Consider the following 26,553-nt stretch of genomic DNA (forward strand, 5'->3'; position numbering starts at 1 on the left):
AATCTGGCACTGGCACATTTGTATCTCATCTCCTTATCAGCAAAGAAAGACAAAGACTCACATCAGCCAACAGTTGTTTATTTTTAACTCTTTTAATATCTCAGTAGATTGGGAGGTTTAATGTATTGGATATAATCACCATATTAAGAGATTCTGGACATATATAGATAAAAATTAATGCCTAGAGAAATAAGACAAGTGGCAAGGTCTAATGTACTAGATATGTAAAACAAAAACAAAATCAAAAACCAAAAACCAGGGATCCCTGGGTGGCGCAGCGGTTTAGCGCCTGCCTTTGGCCCAGGGCGCGATCCTGGAGATCCGGGATCGAATCCCACGTCGGGCTCCCGGTGCATGGAGCCTGCTTCTCCCTCTGCCTATGTCTCTGCCTCTCTCTCTCTCTCTCTCTCTCTCTGTGTGACTATCATAAAAAAAAAAAAAAAAAAAAAAAAAAAAAAAAAAAAATTAAAAAAAAAACAAAAACAAAAACCAAAACCCTTACAAATTCGTGATAGGAAAGGCCTTTACCAAACAGGAAATAATGAAGGAGCTTGAATAGTGAGGTAACAGAAAAAGAAATGGCTTTAAAAATATGGAATGATTTTCAACCTCACAAGCTATTAAAAAGCAGCAAGAAAGAAAAATAATCTCCTTCAACTTTCAATACCAGAATAATAAATATTGAAAAGTTGGTCTGAAGGTGGAGAAACATGTTATCCCCTTCTGTTGGTAGGAATACAAGGCTGTGTCACCAATTTGCTGGGCAATCTTGCAGCATCTACCACCAATAACCAATGACCTAGTAATTCCATTCAAAGGCTTTTATTATTCAAATATATTTGCACGTATGCAGAGATGTATAGGTAATAATGTTTATCATCAATGGTAAAAATTTTTAAGAGATTTTATTTATTTGAGAGAGAGAGAGAGAGACCATGAACAGGGGGAGGGGCAGAGGGAGAAGGAGAAGGATGCACCCTGCTAAGCAGGGCTGGATCCTAGGACCAGATCCCAGGATCCTAGGCTGAAAGCAGATGCTTAACTGATTGAGCACCCAGGCACCCCAATGGTAAAAATTTGTTAATGGACATGAAATATCCTTTATTTTCACTGAGGAGCTCCCTATAGTTATTTGTTTTTCATAATATGAACCTCCTAATTACATAATAAAATACTAAGAAGACTAAAAAAGTGGATGTTCATGTGCTAAGATAGAAAGATCCACAAGCTGCTTTAAGAGAAGTGATGAGCAGCCTTTGTGTACATATGCCTGTACATTTATATGCTTTAATGCATAAAACAATTATATTGGTTAGTGTTCTTCATCTCTTAAGGTCACAAACTGAAATCCTACCCTTGAGCCAGTTATTTAGTAAATGTTCTCAACCAGAAGAGGATATCAGAATGGTACAATGCGATTTACCCCCACTACTGAAGAAGGAAATTAAAGTTATCTTTTACACTGACACCATTCTATCACTTTCCTATGGGGCCCATTGCAAAGTACTATTTAATACCTGAGCTGGGAATCCAGTCCACAAGTAGGTCCTAGTAATATGAGAAAGCAAGCTCTAGTTACTCTGATGAATACTTTATCTGGTTCATGGGAAAATTAAATTCTCCTTGCCCTTGGGCTGATCAGATCAGGCCCATGAGATGTTGTGTATCTTTTTCAGCCAAAACACCAGCAAGGTTATTGGTCATTAAATTATCCACCCTGTAGTCCAACATTGTTATTTGATTTAAAGATGTCCTACAGTAGCGAATCCCACAGACCTATTATCACTATATTTAAGGTTATTGCCTTTAATTTGTTTCAAATTTGCCAGCCCTTCTGCATTGCCCTGAGTCCCTTATTTACCTGCTGCACCAAAGTACAATAGAATTTTCTTTCCTTCTGTGCTGTCAGTTTGCTTATGTTGCTTTGCTAGAGTGCTAATGACTCCATATTTCATGACCGTAAGTGTTCTCTCACCCTGTCCCCCATTTCCTTATTTTAGCCCAGGATATCTATCTTTTGGAAGATAACTTTAAGGTTCAGTTGTGGACCTACTTCAGGTTAAATAGTTCATGACAATGACAAATATGTATAATGATGGGTGACCTTGAAAATGACTGACATTTTAATTTTACTTGGATGTGATCTACAATGCCACAAGGCACAAATATGATCTGGAAATTTCACACAACCATGGAAAAAATTTTATTGCTTTTTCTATAGACAGATGTCTAAGAGATAAAGTAGGATAGTAGAGGAGAAAGAAGAAAAAAAAAAAAGACAACAAAAAAGCAGACTTTTTTAAAAGCAGGACTGGTTCTGAAATCTAGCACTGCTGCTACCTAACTGCATCACCTTGAAAAAATTACATAAACTCTGAAAGCTTTAATTTACTCTATAAAATGGGTATGACTTACCAAGTTGTTCAACTTAGCACATAACAGGTGTTCGATAAGTTTAAGTTTCATTTTTTTAAGTAGATAGAAGATATTTTTTTTTATTATTTTTAAAGATTTTATTTATTCATGAGAGAGACACACACACACACACACAGAGGGAGAGAGAGAGAGAGAGGCAGAGACACAGGCAGAGGGAGAAGCAGGCTCCATGCAGGGAGCCTGACATGAGACTCGATCCCGGGACTCCAGGATCACGCCCTGGGCTGAAGCTGAAGGTGGCACTAAACCGCTGAGCCACCCGGGCTGCCCCGAAGATATTTTCCTTTAAAGATTAATTGAATAAATTGTTATTCTGGCAGCAGAAAATTGTGAGAAACAGTTGAGAAAATCAGACTATATGAACCACATAAATAATTTAAAAATTGGAAATAGTCATGTATTAATTATTTGGCAAAATATAAGTATCATTTTATCATACATTTGTTCTAACATCAGCTTGTGTTTTTCAAAGAAAATTTGGGTAAATAAGCATGAGTGAAAGAAAAAATGAACACCTGACCTTCTGAATAAACCATATGGTAAAGAAAAGGGAGTATTGGCAGTATTTAAAGCTAGAATCTTGTTTGGCTCAACTATTGAGTAACTAGGAAAACTTCTGTTTTATCATCTGTTAAGTTGAAATGTTGAGCAAGAAGTTTCTTTAGGTTCTTCATAGTTTTATTATTCAGTAAATTAATGCTATGTGACCTTTCCCTGTCAAAGTGCCCTCTCCTTTTTCACTACTGGCTCCTTCTCAATTCTTCCCTTGATGCTGACCAATTTAGCCAGTTTGTTTATCTGTGTATACTTAGGCAACCTCTATTTTCCCCTTCTCTTAGCAAGGTTATGAAATTTCTTCTCAGTTCTTGCTTTGCAGGTTTGTAAAGGAGGGGCTTAGTCAATAATATGCTGGCAAATGTTTAACAATTAGGTTTCCACCAAAAAAAAGATTGAAAATGAGGGAGAGAGAACTCTGATATGTAGCATTTACCAATTTCTGTGGTGTTAATTACTCCCACCATGTTTTATTGCAATCTATCACTGTGATATTTCTGAAGCTAGAGACTGAAGAGATAAATGGACATTAACATATCCACATACAGATACAATAGACATAGAACATGAGTAATATAAACATATAATAAAATAATTAGAAAGTGGTACATTCTGAGTATTTATTGCCCTTGTTTTTAGTACAGTTTATTTCATTGTAAATTAATAAAATTTAATTTTTAATAATGGGAGCGTTAAAAAATCAACTTGTGAAATTCCTGAAAATGTAACAATTAGTTCTTTTGAGTCGGTATGAGCTGACTGCAGCATAGCACTTGTTTCTGAAATTGAATTCAAAAGATACCCTGTCATTGGAAGATATAAAATGTTATACCTTCTAGTTATTGAGACATTGAAGGTTTAGCTAAGCTTCTGGAGGTTATGCCTCTAATTCCAGGGAAGAAAAAAGAGAATTGGTAAATTACATAATTTCGTGGCAACTATTTGCAATGATGTTTAGGCTAGATATCATTGCTGAGTATTTTAATATATAATTTTTGCAAATGTATATGTCTGCATTTGTATTTATTTTGTTCTTCAAAAGATGTTTTCATGAATTTTTTACATTTCCTTATTGTCCATATATTTTAATCCCTTGGGAAGCTTTTTAAAAAGGAAAGAGGTATAGCGAAGAGTTATAATTTCTATCAATGAAATAGAAATATTGATATGCATTTCTAAAAGTAACCAGAAACAGTCGAAAAGAATTGTATTTTTAAAGTTCCTATCAGCTATCAGGAAAGTGATTGTAATTAGGACAGTGGCCAAGATTATCAGGCTCTGTGTGATAAATTATTCGCTATCAGTGCCTAATTCAGAGGGTATTGCCTTACCTGTTATGAAAAATCTGTATAGATACAGATGGGCATTTTGAAGAACAAAACAGACCATAAAACATTCAAACTCTATTTCATATCTAAAGGTAAGAATAAAATTAACATATAATTTGCATATTGGCAGTAGGTAAAGAGAGCAATGTCGATGCAAATAAAAGGAATAATACCAATATTATCTTAAAAGTTGATTTTGGCAAAACATGGAAATGGTCCGTAGTTAGTTTGATAAAATTGATGATATATTGCCTCAAAGTTGCCTCATAAATGAAACTGAGGCATTCTCTAGTGGTTGTGCTGTTTCCAAAGAAAAAAGTAACAGATTGATGTAAGCAAAAATGTGATGAGAAGCAAAGTAGGTATGGTAACTGAGGAAAGTATTGTTGATCCGCAAAAAGCTACAGTTGGTTAATAGGACATCCCTTGCAACAAGATAAACAGGCTATTAACAAGGGTATTTCTCAATTTATAAACAAAGAAATCAAGAATGTAAAATCAGGAAGCTAAGGACAATTACCCAATTAAAGAATCATAATTCTGCCAATTTCTAAATTTAACTCAGTTTTCAGACCTTGTACCTATTGATTGAAAGGGAGACAGGATTCCTAGCAGAAAGGACATTGTAGTACCACAGCAAGTCTATGTGGTAATGATTCTGGAATTCTTACCAAAAATAATCTATGGCCAGTTGCTCAAGTAAATGATGGAAGGGACACTGATGGAAAGCACAGACACAAACATTTTTGAGGTTCTTGATCATAAGATATTATTTGTCATCAATAACCAGACACTCAGCCCTCAGTGCTGTTATAGTTGGGTTGAAAGAGGGCCAGTAGTAAATTGAATATTGGCTTAGATTTGGCTCACAGCAGGTCCCTTGCATACATGGACCCGTCAATGGTTATAACTCCAGTACTCAAATATATACTTGAAATATACTTGGTTGTTGGAAGAATAACCAAATTACATCCTTGACTCGAGGATAAAGACTCTCATGGTAGTGAAGGGCATGTGACAACCTCTTGTACTGCCCTTCCCTAAGGTAAGATGGTCAATCAAGAGTGTTATTATATCAGTGTGGGAGATATTTGCTAACCTTAATGATCTAAAGTCTGCAGGGTCATGGTCCTCTTATCTCTCTCTTTTTATTGCATGATCTGGATCTTAGAGAGGCCAGAGAGATCCTAGAGGAGGATTTTGGACTCAAAGTCAAACTCAGTAATGCAATATTCCCCCTTGCAGCTGCTGGGCTTAGCTTTGATCAGGTATATGGTATGTGGATTATTTTCTATTCCTATCAGAAAGAAGGAACAGAAACATGTGGTATTTGTATGGGACAGAGATAGTTTACACCTTTCACAAAATTTAATAAAATTCTATATGCAAAAAATAAGCAGACATACAATAATTCTATAGTTTTCAATTCTTGGTCTAGTGACCAGGAAGAAAGGGGAGGTAAATCCTGAAGGTTTGTATGCCCCGTGTGTTGGTGTTTCAAGGAAGAGACTTTTGTTTTTTTCAACCAAAGGTGGGGGGCAGGGAAGAGGACACTAGCTGTTAATGAGGAGGTCTAGGCCACTTTTTATAGACCCAGAGAAGTCAGGGGATTCTGGATATTTACAATTTATGAACGTGCCAATGCAAATGAACAGATGTCCTCTTCCCATGTCTCTTTCTCAAATAGAACCCTGACTTCGGCATACCAGACTTTCAGGGTTTGCAAAATTGCCTTTCTCTGGAATTCTTTCACAATTCTGCTTAAGACCTGGGCCTGATTTGCAACTTTCTTGACCCTCTCTCTGCAGGAAATGAGCCCTTTTATTGGCTATCAAGAGGGTCCTCTGATTTTCATCCTTAGCCTTTAATAGATAATTAATTATTTTCCACTTTTCACTGATTTTCACCAAATCATCTATTGCCCTTAACAGTAGCCTTCCAATTCTGTTCTGCTTAGAATTATTATCTCCCCCCAAATTATCAACAGGATGATACATTATCTTAGGCTATGCATTTTCTTCCATCACTATCCTAGTCAATCTTAGTACCAATGAAACTACTAAAAATTTCACTGTTACTGTATATAGAGACTGTCAGTGCTCTATCTCCAATCAGTAATTGTGTCCTCATTGCTAGTCAGCTAGTGGGTGATTTTACTCTAAAATTCCATTTTTTTAATGTACTTTTTTGGACCATTCTTAAACCAACCATAACTGGTGAGGATTCCTTAGGAAACAGACTCTGAGATAGAAATTTGCATGCTGAAAGTTTAGTATAAGCATTTTTGGATCCATATCTGTTAGGTAGCCAAAAAAAAAAAAAAAAAAAAGCAGGATTAAGCAGAAGGACAAATTGGGCCATAATGAATTCATATCGTAGGTCTGAGGTTATGGAGGAATCTATAGCTAGGATGGCCCTTCAAAATTGTCTTGACTTGGAGCAAGATGCCAGACTTAAACTCCTGCACAGCCAGTGATTGGATGTGAGATGTTTCTGGGAAGAATAGGAGACTTGGTTGAAATGGCTTTCTTGGACAAGGGCAATTTCTCAAAGGGAGATCTCAGATAGACTCTGTCAATTATCAACTGTCTTAGCATCTGGGACAAGAAGCTCTGAAATCTGGGAGGGAGGATTAATGCTGGGTGGCACAAGACACTGCCCACTCTAGGGAAGTAATTTTGGAAAAAGTAGTAACAAATAGGATCTTTGTCTTATGAATATATACGGTTTCAAAGGTCAGGAAGATAGCTCAGGAACAAAAGTCGAGAGACAAGAAAGGAAAAATTGTGTAAGAGGACCGGCAAGTAGGTCCATTCATTTGGTAGAACCATGATAAGACAACTGTATTGCAGTTGTGAAAATTGAGACTCTTTTTATCCATGCACAGAGGGCCTGGCTAAATAGTTTAAGACATACCGTCTGTTTCTTTTCTCATATAGAGGCTTATAACTTAGAAGGTATCTTAAGATCAGGACTGGAACAAGGGTGAGAGAAATGAATCATCTAAGGTGCAAAATTTAAGGAGGCACTCACTCTCAAACTCAACAATCTGGTGCATAAATTTGTAAATGTGACTCACTCTATTGACACCACTGAGATCACCAGCCTTTCAACCAAATGTTGCCTTGCCTTTCCTTCAAATTCTACTAGACTCTAACAATTCATCAGCTGGAACAATCATGCTTCACATTGAAGGTGGAAAGAAGATTATTACTTCTATCTAAACTACTCAGTTAATATTTCCTAGATCACATAACCTAGGGATATTGCCACCAGTAGTAATGGAACATCATCTTCTCCTCTTGTTCCCTTCTTGTGATTTCCAATAGTCATGTTAAAGGACATTCTTTGAGCTCTACTAGGCCCAGCATAGTAATGATATGTATCCTCAAGCCAATTAAGAATACCAAAAACATTTAGTATTCTGCGTGGAAATTCTGTAGTATTTTTGTGGAAATTGTGTTAAATAATACTTGGTAGAAAGCAAATTCCTTCCATGTTTTCTCCAATACCTCGTTACTTGAAGAAATGGAAACTTGAAAAGTAGGCCAGCATTTTTAGTGGTGGATTTGATCTTGATTTTCAGTTTTAGGATTTCAGTGCTTTGAATGAAGGATTTCCATGAAGAAGATGAGGAAAGATAAACAGATGAAAACATCATCAGACCACTGATTTCCAACTTTATCTACTTAATAAAATGCATGAATTAAACATATACATATATTTATAATAAAACACGGTATAAAATAAATTACAGACCTGTAGAGACAGAGTATGGATCGGGGTTAGGGTCATTGACACAAAGCAAGTCATTCTGATCCATTGCATTTACATGTAGGCTTATTACAGATATTAAAGCTCCTCTATTGCTAATTTGATCTGAAGACTCAAAATAAGCCTGTGAACAGAACATGAGCAGAAAAAATAAAGTTCAAACAGCAATCATGCTAAAGCAAACCTTATATGGTGTCAACTAACTAGGATAAACTTTGGAATATAAACATTCTTAGGTCACATGACAGGGGTCTTGGCGGTGGGTAGATAGAGGCTGAAAAGTTTTGGCACGTGGGTCTAACAACATTCCAGGGAGAAGGGGGGACTCCTGCTAACTTTATACTTCTCACACTAGTATACATATACAGGTGTGTCAGAGAGACTATATGAATCGTTAGAGTAAACATTGGCCAACTTCCTGGGGCTCTCAATTTTTAGCATACAAATTTAAGTGAACTGAGAAGTAATTTTAAACATCTTTATAGTACAACAAACACCAATATGTTTTATGGAATAAAATGCAAGATATGCATAAAATGCAAGACATGCATGAATTTATAAGATAAAATGGAGACTTCAAAGAAATTTCACACTTGCTATGGGCCAGTTAAGTTTAGATCCCAGAGCCCTGGGCACACACATCATTTTCTTTGTACTGATAGGGATAAAAACATTGGAAAAGTTGGAGAAGGTCTTCCCCAAAATAGATTTGTTTTGCAGATTCTTTCTGAATCTACTGGCCCTTGGAGGGGGGAAATTAAATTCTACCATTGGGCTTGATTGTCTAATTAGTTTGATTTCTAATAATTTCAGGCTGAGATGTTACTAGAGACTTAGCAAAAGATATGACATTTCTATCTTTTTCCCAGATTGATGGTAAAATAAATCCCAATCTTAGAGTGAGTCAACAAACCATGAATAAACCTAAAGTACCTGAGTAAAGAGGTATATCTGCTCACTCTGCCTATGAAATAGAACTAGATCGTTCAAGCTTTAGGGTAGCAGACTCAAGTCAGGCCTATAAATGAAAGGATTTTCTTTCAGTAAGAATACAAACTTCACTAAGAATTTTTTACTTTCTAAACTAGGAGGCAAAGAGAATGTTTATCTCTTTGTAATAGATAAGGTGTTAAGTCCTAGTTACAGGACAAGAATTCTGTCTAGATCACTCGATCTAGACAATACTCCTTGGCAAGTTTGGCCCATAGGTCACATCCGACCCCACTGACTGCTTTTGTATGACCCCTAAGCTGAGAGTGTGTTTTATATTTTTAAATAGCTGAAAAAAAATTCCAAAGAAAAATTATTATTTACTGACATGTGAAAATTACATGAAATTCAAATTTCAGAATTCAAGTTTTATTGGAATAAAGCCTACCCATTTGGTTATGTATTATCCATGGTTTCCTTTGTGCTACAATAAGCAGAGTTGAATAGCTATAGCCTAAAATATTTATTGTCTTTGCTTTTATAGAAAAAGTTTGTCCATTTCTGAGTTAGAGTGTTGTAAGTTAATGTATAGTCCTGGGATCAGCAGCATCCTCAGTACCACCTGGAATATTGTTGGAAATGTAGCATCTCAGGCATGATTCTATCTTTCCTAAACCAGATTTGGAATCTTAACAAATTTCACCACTGATTCTTATGCATAATAAAGTTTTAGAATCACTGGCCCAGTTCACAAAGACCTTGAAGAGGTACATATTTCTTGAAGCTCCATTCGGCTAACGAATAAAAGAGAAGAATTGAGTCTTAGGCCAGGACTACGTGAGCAAATACTCCCATGGTTGCTGAAAAATGAAAATAAACTCTGGAGGCACTTTTTGCCCAGGGAAAAGTGTTTTGATGAAACCAAAAGGATATAGCATGAACAGCAGATATTAAGGCAGAAATGATTCTGCCTTAAAAACAGGATTTTTGTCTCCCAAGAAATTCCTTCACTGGAATAGTATGCTGTGAGAGTACCCTGGATCCCAGAGTATCCAGGGACTATAGCTCTGATGAAGCTGTTCATGCTAAAAGATTGCTCTGATGAAGGTGTCTCAACTCTCAGATTTGGATGTGGACCAAAGAGAGCTCAGTATTATACTGACTCTATTATATGGATTCAGGATTATATGGACTTGAATTTTATGCTGCCACCAAATTCCTTCCTTGCTCATTTTTTTACATTGTGCTCTCCTCAACCTTAACAAACATATTCACAGACACATGCATGCACATGCACACACCTGCACGTATACACACATACACACTCACACTGCCTGTGGTTAAACAGTCATCACAATTCCTTCTGCCTTTTATATTATGTGTGGAAAGAAAAATGAAAAAAATCACCTTTATTAGCTGTAATCATAAAAAGGATAACAAAATGAGATGTGCTATTTTCTGTAACTGCAACTGTAAACATGAATGATCAGGAAAGAGCAAAACCAAGGGAGACAATTGTTATGTGCATGGACTGAGATCCATCAAAAGCAAGAAAAGGAATTTGTACACTGGGACTGGGACTCTAAGTGTACATCAGACACCACTACACATGTCTTCTGTTTGTTGCCAAGGATGAACAAGTCCATGCAGCAGGATGTATGGAACCATTTAATTCAGCAGCTCCCCGCAACCCCCAATCACACATACTCTGTGGTTAAGGTTTTTTGTAATGACAAAAGTCCCTGGTGTTTAGGATTTCTGAGTTTTCCCCAAGTTTCACTCATCCTTTAGAAACTAGTATTATCTCACTATTGATTTTTAAGTATAGACCTACTTACACACACATTCACATTGGGCACTGTGCTGAATACATAACAGATATTAGCTCATTTAATTCCTATAACATAATGCCAGGTAAGGTGGGTATCATTGCACTATAATAAGATTTAATAGCTTACTCAAGTCACATAGGTATTAGGAAAAGAGCCAGGCTGTAACACCACACTCTGTCTTAGATTGCAAAATGGTGGGTCTCCAACCAGAGATGTCACTGAAATATCAAGAGATGCTTCACATCTGGTCTTATCATTGTTTCTAATAAACTTGTACCAAGACACAGTCAGTTTGGGAACCTCTCTAAGTGCCATAGTTGTTTTGGAGCTAACCAAAACAGAATCTTAAGATCTAATAAATAGCGGGAAATTCTTGTTGGCCTCGCTTGCATGCACTTGAGGATGACGTACATCATTTTTCCACCTTCTTCCAGACTATAAGTAATAGGCCTTCTCTTACAAAATGTATAGGTGTGTATAAGGTCAAAATAAAGACTTACTGAGTATTGGGGAAAACACACACCAAAAATAATTGATCACATACAAGGCTTACTTTGTTCCAGTTTTTCACTAACAAGACACATTATGATAAACTGTGTGGGAGATAAAAAGTGTGCATGAGCAATGATGAAAAGTTTTTTCAATACTAAATTGGGCTAAGAGTTTCAAATATCTGCTCTATGTCTTTCTTATAAAGATCAGAAATGAATGACGCCCTCTTTCACTTTTTACCTGGAATCACGAAAATTAATAAATTCATGGTTAGGGAGCCTCCATTGTCCTGCTCTCCTTAGAATTAGAACTGGGAAGACTCTTGTGTTTGTTCTTGCTTCTTGGACAGGGAATATTTGTCTTTCATAAGGCATGGTATTTTTAATAGGAGAATAAGAAAACAAAGTCATCACTAATCTGTTGAAGGTGGACTGCGTTGCCAAATATCCACCCTTTTAGAAACATGTATCAACAGTGCCACGTCCTATAATGTGTGCTCAGGGTAACCAAGGTCACTGCAACCTGTTTCCAAATTCCATGGAATCCCTTTAAATAATGATGATACAAAATTTTAGAAAAAAAAAATCATTATCAGGATGTCAGATTGAATCACAAATCACACTTGGAGGGGCCCTGATTATCCTATTAGATAAAAACCTGTCATCTCCTTGAAGGCATGGAATGGACAAATACAAATTGTGTTTCAGCTTCCTCATAAAACTATTGTGAAGATTGAATGAGACAATAGAAATAAAACATTTAGAATGTCTGGCACACAGTAAATGCTCAGTAAATATTAGTAAAGGTTTAATAATTATTAGTTATATTCAAAGACTCACTTCATTTTGGTCAATAGCTTTTCATCAATTATTAATGACTTTCACTATTATACGGTAGCTTTAGAAAGTGGTAATTAGGCTTCTGTACGCTGACTAACATGGAAATGACAGGCAAATATATTCATACCACTCAGATGTGAAAGTCAAGCCCCCTCATGGGGCCTTTCATGGGACACCTACCCTGAGGGCACAGAGTCAGTTTGAATGTCCTTCCCTCCCAGTGGGAGTCCCATTTCTAGGACACAGTGGCCTGTCATCTCTTTCAGAGGAGCCACAACAGGAAGCCTGATTTGGGCTTAATGAACAGCCTTTGGGGAATTTCACATAAGTGGTCATTAATGCTTTGCATATTTGCAAGGTGAATCCATCCCATCCTTCAGTAGGACTTCCCCACAAGAGCCCCTGTGTTCATTCATCCATCTCGCGGTACAAAAGGTGAAGGGAGAATGTAGGGCTATTGTGCAGCATGCAGAGGGTCAAAGAGATAGATATTCAGAAGTCAGATTGGATTATGGGCTAGATGTTGATTATAGTGTTTGATTGGGGCGGGAGGCAGGAGGAGGGATGATAGGTATGAGCTTGTGACAACTTCCTTGATTAACATACATTTATATATTCATATTTCAGAAAAAGAATTCTAGAGGACAGTACTCTGCCTTCAGTTTATTCCCTCATGTATATTTGTTGTATTTAACAGCATCTTTCTTGGTCATAATGCTCCCAAATCCTTCAGGCATCACATATGTTATTCCTGAACACCATTGCATCCAGGCTTGCAAATATTTTTGCATAAAAGTCTGTAATATAGTCTCTGGTGATGTTCAAAAATTTGTTTCAATGGTTGTGCCCCCTTCCTCATGTCTTATCTTGTATATTTTTGTTTTCTTCCTTTATTTTAAGAAGGGTAACTAGTGGTTTGTCTATTTTGTGAATTATTTTTAAAAAACAGGATTTTGATTTATTCGTTGGATCTGTTTCTCTATTCCCTTCCTTAATTTCTCCTTTCATTTTTATTCTTTCCTTCCTTGTGTTTTCTCTGTGCTTGGTTTGTTGTTCTTTTTCCATTGTTTTGAACTGGGAATTTATGTCAGTTGTCATAATTCTTTCATTTTTACTGATAAAAGGGTTTAATGCTATGAATTTTCCTCTGATCTCTGCTCTGAATGCATTCCATATGTTTGGGTGCATAGTATTTTCATTGCCATTCTTTTTCATAAAAAGTCACAATTTCAGTTTGCATGCCCCCTTTTCTCTAAAGACTTGATTCATAGAAAGCTTTAAAATTTTCCAGGTGGCAGGGCATTTGGTTTTGTGTTTCATTGTTGATAATGTCTAGCTTTATTTCATAGCTATCAGAGTGTTGTTTATATTTCTACTTTATGGAAATTTCCAACATTTTCTCTATAACTCAGTTTATGACCTGTTTCGGTCCACGTGCCATGGGTGCTTAAGAAAGAATATATTTGCTTTATTGGGGTGTAAAGTTTAATATATATTTATAAGGTCTGTCTCATTGATTATATTTCTAAAACTCTCTGTATCTTGCTTTATTGTGTCTACTTTTTCTAGAGTGATGTGCAAGTGTATCTTATGATTAGTGTTTCTATCTGGGTCTTGGTATGTCCTATGCTTTTTGTTTCACAAAGGTGGTCATTGTGTTCTTTGTTGCATAAATATCCATATACATTATATCTTGACTATTAAGTGGCTTTTGACATTTAAAAGTGTTCTTTTTCACATTTAATGGTTTGGGTTTTGGATTCTAGATTTCTTTGTTAAAGATTTTATTTATTTATTTGAGAAAGAGATTACAGAGAGAAAGTGAGAGGGAGAAGCAGATTCTGTTATTGAGTAGGGAGCCTGCTCAAGTCTCTATCCCAAGACCCTGATATCATGACCTGAGCCAAAGACAGACATTCAACCAACTGAGCCACCCAAGAGTCCTGAACTCTAGATTTTTTGATATCATGATTGCTATTACTGCTCTCGCTGCTTCCACTTCCTTTGTACACCTCTGTCTACTCCTTCATTTTCAGTGTTTCTGAGATTCTTGACCTTAGGCTCTCTTTCGTGGTGCCTATAGTAGGGTCTTGTTTTGGGAACTGAATAGGACTGAATATGTATCTTTTATTAGATCATTTGAGTCCAGCCATATTCATCAAAATGACTGATATGTTTGATTTCAACCCTACCATAATTTACTGGGTTTCTTTCTTTGCGGGATATATATTTTTATTCTATTACTTATAAGATTTTTAAATTGTATTTAGGAAGGTTTGTATTTTTATTCTAGTGGTAACTTTTGTATTTCTACTTTTTTTAAAGTTCTTAGACTCCTATTTTCTGATTAATATTTTTCTGTATGAAAAAATTCCCATCTAGAACCTATACAACAAGGAGCTTATTCTATTTTTTGTTTGTTTGTTTCTCTCCCATCTTTTCCCATTATTAAATGCACTATTTCTACTTTGTCACAACATTCAAGATTTTTACAATAATATATAACATTTTTCACAACATACTACATTTGTGCATTAATTTTCAACATCATCATGTTTTGTCTTATTTGGGGGGAAATCTTAGGAGGAAGCTACTGGACTTTGGGTTAGTTACCTGGAAGTCTCTGCCTTCATATATTGAAAATGGCTTACATCTCTTGCTACTTTAAGGCTGGGGCTAGTCAAAGCTTGTTATGAGCCCTGCGATTCTGGCAATTCCTGGGATTCTAGTGGTTTTCCTATACCTTGACCTTGTAAACAAACTCTTTATGAAACTTTCCCCAGATTACCTCTTTGACTATGCTGAATAAGGTGACAAAGTCCACCATTAATATGTTTTTACTCATTTCTCCTAGCATGTTCTGGTGTAATGTCTAGGAGTTTGTGTTATACTATTTGGAGTATAAATATTTATATTGGTTATATTTTTGTTGTGAATTTTACTCTTTAGGAGTTAAAAGTGATTTTTCTACCTTTTGGGGGATTTTTGGTCACAGCTTAAACCTGTATGATATTAAGATCATGACCTTTTGTTCTCTTTTTCTTAGAGTTTTTCTAGAGGGTTTTTGTCAATTTTTAAATTTTCAATATTTTGGAATTCCTTTTATATGTGTGTGTATGTATGTGGTGGTGGTTTCTCTATATCATGGATTTAATGGGGGTGAGATTTTGCTTTGTGATCATTTGATCACATTTTATGAGGTGAGTTTAACCAATTTGAATTTATTGATATGATATACATTTATGGGCTTAATATCTATCTCTAGATAGCCCATTTATGTAGTTTTCTGTGCTACTTTTCCTTTTTAGAAATATTTATTTATTTGTGGAGAGAGAGAGAGAGAGAGAGAACCCAGGGGTAGGGGCAGAGGGAGAGGGAGGGAGAGAAACTCAAGCAGACAATGGGGAACCCGACTTGGGGCTCAATCCTACAACCATGGGATCACTCACCACCAAGCCAAAACCAAGAGTCCAACATTCTACTGACTGTGACACCCAGAAGCCCATCTGTGTTACTTTAAAAAATGTGTTAATTAGATATTTAAGAAAAGTTGGATCTTTTTTCTTATTATCTTTATATTAGCCTCAAAGTAGTAGCATATTAAAAGTTCACTATGGGCATCTCTCCTTCTCATCTGCAGATTGCTCTAATTTTGTTTTCTTTTTTTTTTTTTTTTTTTTTTTTTTTTAATTTTGTTTTCTTGATTAGCATCTACTTTTATATATATATATATATGTATATATATATATATATTTGTTTTTGTTTTTGTTTTTTAATTTATGATAGTCACACAGAGAGAGAGAGGCAGAGACATAGACAGAGGGAGAAGCAGGCTCCATGCACCAGGAGCCTGATGTGGGATTCGATCCCGGGTCTCCAGGATCGCGCCCTGGGCCAAAGGCAGGCGCTAAACCACTGCGCCACCCAGGGATCCCTACTTTTATATTTTAAACAAGCTTTTTACTTGGATAAGCTTTTACCTTTTGCATCGATAAGATTCTGTCTCCCCACTACTTATCCTTTTCTTTTTTCAATTTATGTTGTTGTGTAATTTCGATATTCTCATGCATATAGCTTTGTTTTTTTTTGTCCCATCACCTCATTCTCAGATTTGTTTGAGTCGTAGGTCCACAGTTAACTACAGGCATTACACAGGGCCAATATTTCTGCTGTAGCCTTCTTAGTGATGTTTCAACTAATTATGTTCTTGAAGTAGAATCCTTAAGTTCACAGCAGACAATCTTTCCTGAATTCTTGCATGTTAAAAACCATTTGTCTCTTGATGTTATAATTGATTGAAATTTGATCTAGATATAAAATCCTTAGGTTACTTTCTATCTTCAAGGAATTTGTAGGTGTGGCCCTACTGTCTTCTTATATGGATAGTGGCTGTGGAGAACTCATGGGCCACTTTACTTGTTTCTTTGTTTCCCCCTGTTAGAAGTTTATGGCTTATTTCTCATGATATGGATTATTTTTCCATATTTTAAGTCTAGTGCCTTTACCTTGCTGTGTTTCAAACTTGATCATTCTGATGATTCCCTGGCATAGGTTGTACTTTTTAATAAGTAGAAATAATGATTTTTAAATTAAATTAAATGACAGTTTTCTTTAAGTTACATATTTCAATATTTGATTTTTATGTTTTTTTTTGTTTTTTTTTATTTTTCTTTTAAGGACTGTGAATATGTGTAGGTTGAATCTCCATCTACTGCCTTTTTTTCCTTTTAAGTTATTTTTCTATTTCTACTTTATTTTGCTTATATCTTTCATGTCTTTGTCCTATAGATGTTCTTATATTCTGTGTTCCTTTCTATTATTACCTACATTTCTGTGGCTTTTTAAATTCTATTTATTAAGCTATCTTGCCTCATGATCTCTATCCCCCTACTCTTGCCCCATACTTTCCTTAATGTATTATTATTATTACTACTTTATTATTTGTTTCAAAATAGAGTTGGACATAGTATCTTTCTTCATTGATGGTGAGATGTTTGGTTTTCCCTTTTATTTACACCTGGCCACTACTTTTTGGGTAGTTATCGTTCCCCTATTTTCCTTGTCATGTCTTTCTGTCAGTCTTGGCTTGTTTCTCTTTCTTACCTTTACTGAAGGAAGTGAATTTATTCTGTGTCAGATATTTTCAAGGGGCTCTTGTGGCAGTTGAGAGTTGAGAGTCTTTCTCAGGTTCAGTTGGGATTTTTCATAAAGTCTAGGTTTTTGTATGTGAGTCTCTGTGATAGACAATTCTCCCAGCTAACAGAGACAGGCAACTGTATTTTTTTGTATTGTTAAGTGATCTCTTTTCTTCTGTGCCAAATTATTTTATAAGATCATGACTTGTTTGTATGATTATCGGTTTAATATAATCGTCTCTGTTTTCTGATTATCCTGCACCAGCCAGCACAGCAAACTATACTAAATCCTTTATCTAACTAGCACTTTCAAAATCCTAATGATTATCTACTACGTATATTATTATTATAGTTATTACCTATATGTAATAATGCTAGTTATTATCTATTAAATTAATATATGGATAAACTCACTTTCCTGAAGGAGTTTATAATCAATCTTGTGCTATGGTACATATAAAGACGAATAAAACATGAATGTTTTGAAACATCTAAAAAAATGAAATAGAATGAAACCTGTAGCAGGATGACACAGAAGTAAGGATCTCCTTATTATCCCGTGCTCAGAAGAGGAGAAATGAGATCATATTCAAGCCCTTGAATAATGAAACAAACAAAAAACCCTGTCACTCTTTGCTTCGTGTTTAGTGATGTTACATAACATCAATATCATATGCCATTTTCAGGTTAATATTTTATAATTAATGCTCATTTAGATTTAGCAATAAATTTTATTGATTTCTTTGCTCACTACTGTTGCTTAAATTCCATTATTTTCTCTAGGATTCATCTATTTTATTTGTTAGAATGTATGCTCATAATTCTTTCAGACTTGAATTATGGATACTAAAATTTCCATTGTCCAAAAAAAATCTGAAAATGTCTATATTTTGCCCTAAAAATTAATAATAGTGTTCAACATAATTTTCTCTAAGAATCTGGTGGAAAATGGACTTCATACATCCAGTGTTACTGATGAGACTCTGAGGTCAAGCTATGTTGCTTTGTTTGAAATCTCATTTATATTCTTTCTTTCTCTTAGGACACCCTAAGGGCCTTCTGTTTATTGGAGTTTTAGAATTTCACAATATTTCTATCTGCAGTCTTTTCTTTGTTTTTGTTTTGGTCACACAATATTTGGTGGGCTCTTTCAATCTAGAAAATGATCTTTTTTCAGTCCTGAAAAATTTTAAAAAATGTTGTCTTTGCCTATTTCTCCTCCATTTTCCTTTTATCTTTTTCTAGAACAGTACTGAACATATATCCGAATGTCTTTGCATGTGTTCTCATGTGTTGGTCCTATATACTCCATCAGACTTAGGAAAATTCCTCAATTACACCTCACTGCAAAATAAAATAAAATAAAATAAAATAAAAATCACTTTTTATCATGTGAATAGTCCATTCAACTTTTATTTTCACATTTTTCTTCAAGAATTAAATTTTCATTTTCCAAGTTTTCAAATTGATTGAAAAAATCATAATATCCTCTTGTGTTTCTCAGAGGATATGTATAATATCTCCTTTACTATCTTGTTTGTTTATGCACTATTTCTGTGAGTATATGTTCTTCCACTTGCTGTGTTTCCTGCCTTTCTTTCATGATGTGGTTCTCCCAAAGTTATGCTTGGTTGCATATTTAATTCTGTCTTAGGGTCCACTGTTACCTTTCTGGTGATGCTGTGTCTGTTTGCATGGACTTTGTGGGGTATGGGCCAGGTCATAGCACTGCAGTTTACACTGATGTCTGGGTAGAATTACAGTAAAGGAAAGGTGGTCTAGGTGTGGGGTCATCCTATTCACCCAGAGTTTTAGCAGTCATTCAGTCATTATCTTGCTTTGTGTCCCAGGAGCTCATATTTATTATGGTTGTCTGGGTCTAGGCACCACTGCTGTTCACAATCTGGCCAGAGGTTTGGAGGTGAGGAGAGATGCAGAAGTTCTGAACTATGCCACCCTACCAAATTCCTCTGCAATTGTTTTTGTCCCAGTCTGATTCTGACACCAGTTTTTGAGCTGCTTTGATTTTTTGTAGAAATCTGTAGTATGGCTCAGGTTGCTTTCCATATTTTCGATATTATTCATGGTTCCTCATCCAATGGAGTTGGCCTTCCAGTATAGTGTGGATTCATTTTCTAATGATACTATTGAATTGGTGATGGAAAGGGAGGCTGTGTTGTTGCCATCTGCCCTCTTGAATTTGCAGAGGAGGAATTACAGCTGACTCTCTATATACTGACATGGAGAGATCTCTAAAACTTTCTTGTTCGTATCACTTGTTGAAATAATGATTCCTTCTAATTGTCAGCTAGGAACAACCATCAACCCTTGAAAAGTTGATGTTTCAATCCTACAACCTAAAGTGGCTGCTTGGCTATAAATGTTGTAATTTATTACTGAATCTACCTGGAAGACAATTAGAGCATCCAGGAAGCATGCTCTTCTAGAACAACAATCTTCCCTCCTTCTTATTTCAATCTTCAACTACTAACACAACTCTTTTTTTGAATGACCATGTTACAAGTAATGAGTATAAAATGTGCCTTAAATCCCCTGTCCTTTAGAGCTCATCTCCTTCAATAAAGCTTTCTTGAACCCATCAGCTTATTTTAATTCCTACATTCTCCTGGAAAGGTTTCAAAGTCATGGATGGGGATGCTTGTAGGGGAACAAAATGTCATCACATTTGTTGATTGAGACTTTCCAGCTGGCAATCCACTTGGAAGTTTTGCTTCTTAAATATGACATTGGCACACAAGACTACAGATTCTGTTAGGAATATTGTCAAAGCAGCATTCAGTGGGGAAAATGTTTGCATTTACTACTTCAGCAATATCTCCAGAAGCAGGAGCACCAAACCCCACTTGTTGCATCCATTTGGCTGTCTTTACCCCATCAGTCCTGTTAATGTCTTACCTAACCTATTCCTTGAATATCTGCCATGACTCTTGGGAACCTATTTCTCTGCTCTGTCATTCTTACTGCTATAAACTTTTCTTATTATCTGGTCCAAGCTGCTTTTTCCTTAGCTCCAGGCCCCTGCACCTACTCCTACCATCATCTGAGACTGTGAATAATTTCAACCTTCATTTATAATGCTACCTTGAAGGTATTTGCAGTCTGTGATCATGTCCCTCTTGAGATTTCCATTTCTACATCTCCAGCTTTCCCCAAACTCTCTTGCTAGTTTGTGGAGATTTGTTTTCATTCTTTATGTATTTCTCTAGGTTTCTTACTTGCTTCCAAAGAAAGTCAAATATTGCCGATGTTCCAGGTGCTGTGACATGCAGGAGGGGAGGCATGCAACTATTATCTCTCCTCTCTGTGTGTGTCCTCTTTAGAGTAGAGCCTCAGAACTGATAATGGTGCCTCACATAAAAATAAGCATAATCCCAGTCAACTAACCCTGTTAATAAATCAGAGAAACCCGCCATTCACCGGCTGCTTCCACTGCTCCCAGGGTCTCTGTGATATAATAGGGCATAATTCACTCCTCACAAACACTTAATACTGCATTTCCGCCATTTACAATCTGATAATATTCAAATACTATTGCTGTATTATGCAGCTCACAATTGCAGATGCGATTCCATAACAGCCTCACACTTTGGCATGCATTATGTAAGTTGGTATAAAATTGCCTGTCTTAAAACTCTTCTTCAATTGCAACCCAATATCATCGTTTCACACACAGAGCTTCGGGAACATTAAAAATTTAGCTTCTTCCCTATTTAGCAAGTTCTGCAAAAGGGAGTAAAACAGACAAACAGATGTTCCCTCTTCTGAGTCCCCAGGAGGTCTGAGGCAGAGTAGAGAGACCCTGAAATGCACACAACAGCAATGACACTGAAGATACATTTATTCAGATTTTAAAAAAGAGAGAATGAGAAATAGAGAAACCTTTTACCGTGTCCTCTGGAAAAGTAGGAATACTCTACATTACACTGGTGAATGCTGTTCTAACCTAGAGGGATCTTCCAGGCTATCACCTTATGAAACTGAACTTGCCTATCTTACAATTACTAACCGATCCCCTACATGGGTTTCTGAAAGGGAAGTGATGTGTGAATTCTGTTATTACTAATCATAGACATTAGTAGCTCAGAGACTAGAGTGTCAAAAAAAACCCACCCGCATCCCTTCCCACAATCTGCCCTGATGACAAACCCTTTAACAGGCATGAAAATTTTCCATTCCAGAACTCAGATTACGTGACTAAACATGAACACACCCTCAGGGAAGGTGGCATGGGGAATCTCATTCATCTTAAGTGGTGAAAGACAGATGTAAAACATTTTCTAATCGGAAGTTTTGATGGAAGAAGGTAGAAACCAAGGCTTCCACTCTGAAGTTAGGAAGATGGAAAAGGCAGCAATAAAGGCATAAAGTACCATGTGGTAAAGGGAAGATATTTTTTTAATAAGACATTGTCCTAGCAAGAAGGCTGTATGAGGAAGGACTCAGTACATGGAATCATTAGCCCTGACTCTTTCTCCAAGGAGATACAGGAGTCTGGCCAAGTCATCTAAACCATTGGCCTTCAGTTTTCTTTATTGGTAACCTAGGCTTTGGACGACAGGCTTGCCCAGCCCTGACACACTAGGATGACTTTGCTGATGAGCAGACCAGAATATATTACAACCTTTAATGTCTTCAGGCTTAGATCAATGAGAACTTAAAAAGGAAAATTGTGAAGGTAACATAGGGAGATAACACATATAGACAGATGGTTTGCCAATTAGTCATTAAGATTTTTTTTTTCTTTTTTCTCCCCTCTTGCTTTGCTGTCCTCTGCCTTTGAAGACGACTGTGCTAATGCAGCCGACTCTCCACGTGTGGGTGTGGCTGAGAAGATGAAAGAGTCTAGAGGCCGCATTTCCTTTCCTTCGTGGACTTGGTGAGGAGGATCTGTCTTTTGTGCTCCCACTTTGATTTATGTTTCTGGTTATTCTGAGACCAGTTAATCCTTAGTGACAGCAGCTGACCACTACCACAAAACTTCAGAGAAAGATGCCCAGCTACCGTTTCTGGGAGGAGGGATTTCTCTGACAGTTGGGGAATGATTACCTTTGTGGGATTGCAGCTGCAAGAGAGACAGGGGGAGAAGCCTGGTGCTGCATTCTGATGGCTTCTCTGAAGACCAACTCCAAGCAGGGGAGTTGAACACTTTGAAGTGAAATCAAACCAAAAACACAACAGACTGAAAAAAAAGTGGGGTGAAAGATTTATTATTTTTTAAAATTTTGTCTGATTTCCCCAAAATTATTCAGTTGTGCTATCTACAGTGTTTTTAGTCTCTATGCCCAACACAGGGATTGAACTCACAACCCTGAGATCAAGAGTCAAGTGCTCTATCAACTGGGCCAGTCAGGTGCCCCTACAAATATTTTTATAATTGGGTATTTTCCCCCATCTCTGGTCCTCAGTTGTGTGTACTTCATTTACTGATTAGTGGGATTTGAATATCTGAACTAAAGTGATTCAAGTCCTTCAGCTTTAATCTGCAATTTAGTTAGCTAACAAATATGGTAAATTACTTCCAGAATACTTGACTTAATATGCACGTGTTTTATAGTAGAAAGAGCCCTCGCCTGGGTATGAGAAGCCCCATATTAGAGCCAAGACTCTTCCCTTGACTAGTTGTGATCTACAGGAGAATCACGTTGTCCTGGGGATCTTGGTCTCTGATCTATAAAATAAGGGGGAAGATGTATTTGGCCTCTGAGTCTCCTCAGTAGTAGGGTTTGGCTTTGTACTATTAGCAGACAGGTTAGCTAAGTAAAAATGCCAGAGGAAAAGAGAAAACAAAGAAATGTGATGTAATGTGGAAGGATGCACTAACTATGCCAGTGGTGGTGTGGTCCAGAGATGAGCGTAATGTGATGGGGAACCAGATAGAAGGTTCTTGAGTGCTGCCAATGTTTCATCTGCACAAATATGCTGAGGGTAATCATTCTCTAGAACTTCATTGTTTTAAGTCAGAAGCAATTAGAAAAATTCTGGTTCATTATAAGTTAAGCATTAAAAACTAAACAAGCACACAAATGAGGAAAGTTTAAAAACTAAGATTTTGTCTTAGAGACAATGATTGATGTTAGGTTTGGCCACTTAAACTGTCCTGTAAAGAGCATTTAAAAATGCACTGTAGGCAGTGCTAAAATTAAGATGTACAAGACATTAGGAGCTCAAAGCACTATTTCATTAAAAAAAAAAAATGTTCACTTCAAAGAGATCTAATTTAAAAATATGTAAAACTCACTTTCTGTTGATTTTAAAAATATGTGTTTTCACCGGCCTCTTCAGTACAGATGGAAATGAGGATACAGTGGCAATCTCAAACAGACTCTGACTGGATAGAAACCAAGAATATGCAGCCAAATCAATAGAGGTGGAGAAGGATAGAGTCGATAAGGTTCCTCACAGCTCCAAGGGCAGATTCAAATGAAGGGTTGAACAATCATTTGCTAAATCTAATAAAAATTAATGACAAGTATTTCCATTCTCCATACATTTATCAATTCACTTAATAAATAAGTAGCTGTTAGGGAAATGCATTAGGTAGTAAGGATATACCCGTGAACAAGATAGATCCATGAGATTGACCCCTGTCCTCAAGAACCATATAATTTAACAGAGAACATAGTCAGTGAGCAAGTAATTTCAAGTATGATGAGAGTTATAAAAGGGCAAAGGGGGCAAACTAACTTAATCACAAAGACAGAGAAGCACCTTAAAGAGTGTCGTTAACCTGAAAACTTACAGATGAATGGGACTAAGGCAGGCGCTGGTCATTAATCCCTAGCTGCCTGTGAGCACCTTACCTTGGCTGGAGCTAGAGGGCGTGGTTAAGGTGAACCAATAATAGTGGTGCTTGTGGTGGGCTAGCGGTTCCTAAAAGAACAGTCCAGGCAGGAGAGCTTGAGGCAAGAAAGCAAACTGTACATAATAAGCAATTTGGGAAACAAAAAGTGTCTGCATCTATATCTACATATCTAGAGAGAGTGATGTTCATATAAATATAGAGATAATTAGAACATAAAAAGAGAAGAAGAATTAAAGTGACATTCCTCAGAGAGGCGGTGGAGGTGCCTGATTTTGCTGGGTGTTATTGTGGAATTTAAGGGGCCTTCTCTGGCTGCTTTATGGGAACTGGACTAGTGAGGAAGCAAGAGGTATCAGAGTGCAGACTCCAAAGAATTGATGTGAGATGTAAGTACTTTATACACCTGAAAACAAAAAATGTGGTAAGAAAACCACCATCTTAAAAAAGCCACTAACAACTGAGGATAGAGCTTCCCAGGGTTTATTAAAAGTTAGCACAGCTGACCCTCCTACAATATATATCTACCCTGCTGTCTTCATCTCACCCAGGCTCTGTAAGTGAGCTTTGTATTGAGGGGAGAGTCACTATTTTCATGAGGAGTGTGTGCATGGAGGCCCAAGAGAATCTCTAATGAAGAGATGAGAGATACTGGTGAGAGGGGGAGACTAGATCTCATTTCTATGTTGGATATCTTCAGAGGTAGTCAAATGACTATCTACCCCAGTGGAAGAAAAGTAAACTGAAGAGAGGAGGCAGACAGAGTAAATGTAGCAAGCTTGGCTCATATCAGTTGGCTTGGCAAAGATGACTTACCTCTAGGTCAAATGGACACCGCAAAACACTGTGGAAGCAAGAGTGAAGGTGGCAGCAACAGAGCTGTCCTCTGAATGAACAGTCCCATGTTGCAAAAAGTAAGTGAGAACCTAGGGCAGAGAGAGCATGCAGGCTGCCTAGTGTTCTAATTGATCTGGAGGCTGTATTAGTCCCTTGCATTACACAGTTGGGCTCCAGGAGTGTGAATAGCACGGACACCTGCAGCACACAGGCCATCATAGGTGATGGGTCAAAGGTAGGCAGAAAAGCAGGCGATATCAGCAGAAAAGGATTAAAATTATGCCCAGTAAGATAAGATAAAGGACATTTGTCCTTATCCTTCATTGTTTTGTCCTTGTCCTTCATTTGTGAGGAGCTAGTCCTTAAGAAAAGGACAATGGCAAGAAATTGAAAAGTGCCAGCCAGTCCTTAAGCCAGCAGAAGCAGAGGAAAGCATTCAGCATCATATGAGAGAGATGGAACTTTTCATGTGGACTGACCAATTTTGATATTTAAAATAGATGGAAAGTAATAGGATCTTTCCAGAATGTTGTTAAAAGGTTGGAGAGAGGAGGAGGGGTTTCAACCTAGCATGTTTTGAGATAACGTTTAAAAGAAATAAAATAATCTCATCTTAGACTCAAGTGGAATGAGATTCCTTGGTAAACAGGTTGGATTGAAGTCAGTGTGGGTGCTTCCTGGATCCCCAGCCCAGACCCCACCTCACTATCTTGTGACAGAGTCTACTGTCAACCTTCTTTCAGGAGAGACAGATTTTTGAGGTCTTTACTGAATGGCATCTGGGCCCAGAAAATGAACAAATTTCTCGAAGTAAAAAACAAATGTTCAGCAATATAACTCAGCCTGAATGAAGGCACTGTTTTACGATAAATGCAAAACAAATTGTGCTTCATTTGAGAATATGTTTGTTTTACCTTAATGTAACCAAGAGTCCCCTTATGAACTCCAGCTCTTGTGAATTACGTTATCTTGAAAGGTGATGTCAAACCTTTACCTCTAGGGAATAAGAAAATCAAATAAAAAAGTAAACAAGGGCAAAATAAAATAAAACTGTATTTAGTGTGTAATGACAACCTTTCCCCTCTGTCCCATCTCCCTCCTGCCATAGGTAAGAGTGACAGTGGCCTGGCAGGTTGATGGATGCATGGAGGTGGAGGTGAGGATGCTAAAATTAAAGTGAGGCTCTGGAGTAGGGGTGGAATATTTGTATTTAAAAATAAGTCTTTCTTAGAAAAGGCCTTGGGACTTCTCAGCATCTTTGCGGTGGCAGGAGCCACAGGCATGGATGCCTCTGCCTAGGAAGAAAGTGAGAGATTAAAAAAGGAGCCTAAAATTAGGACTGTGTCAGTTTTACACTGAACAGCCATTTTGTGCTTTTGCTACAAACTTTCACTTCTTCATTTTATTTTCATTATTTTAATACCTGTAGATGAAACAGATGTTATTAGTTCCTTTCCATGTTAGGAAATGGAGGCACACACCTCTAAATCTTGAAATGGCAATTTCAAAAGGACAAATCCAACATCGTTTTCTCATCCTCTGTCCTTTCCAGTACAGTTCAATTAACTTATCATT

The 26,553-nt window shown here is 36.8% G+C and overlaps 1 long non-coding RNA gene across 1 annotated transcript in view; it reads left to right on the forward strand.

The window, feature by feature from the left end:
* LOC125755455 (uncharacterized) overlaps positions 1-22,219 on the forward strand; it is a 250,818-nt gene extending 228,599 nt beyond the window's left edge. Inside the window, exon 3 of the long non-coding RNA XR_007412068.1 lies at positions 22,125-22,219. This is a non-coding gene — a long non-coding RNA (uncharacterized LOC125755455). The remainder of the gene's footprint in view (positions 1-22,124) is intronic.
* The last annotated feature ends 4,334 nt before the right edge of the window (positions 22,220-26,553 follow it).

This window comes from Canis lupus, chromosome 7 (genome assembly GCF_003254725.2).
Source record: "Canis lupus dingo isolate Sandy chromosome 7, ASM325472v2, whole genome shotgun sequence".
In the NCBI taxonomy this organism is placed as follows: domain Eukaryota; kingdom Metazoa; phylum Chordata; class Mammalia; order Carnivora; family Canidae; genus Canis; species Canis lupus.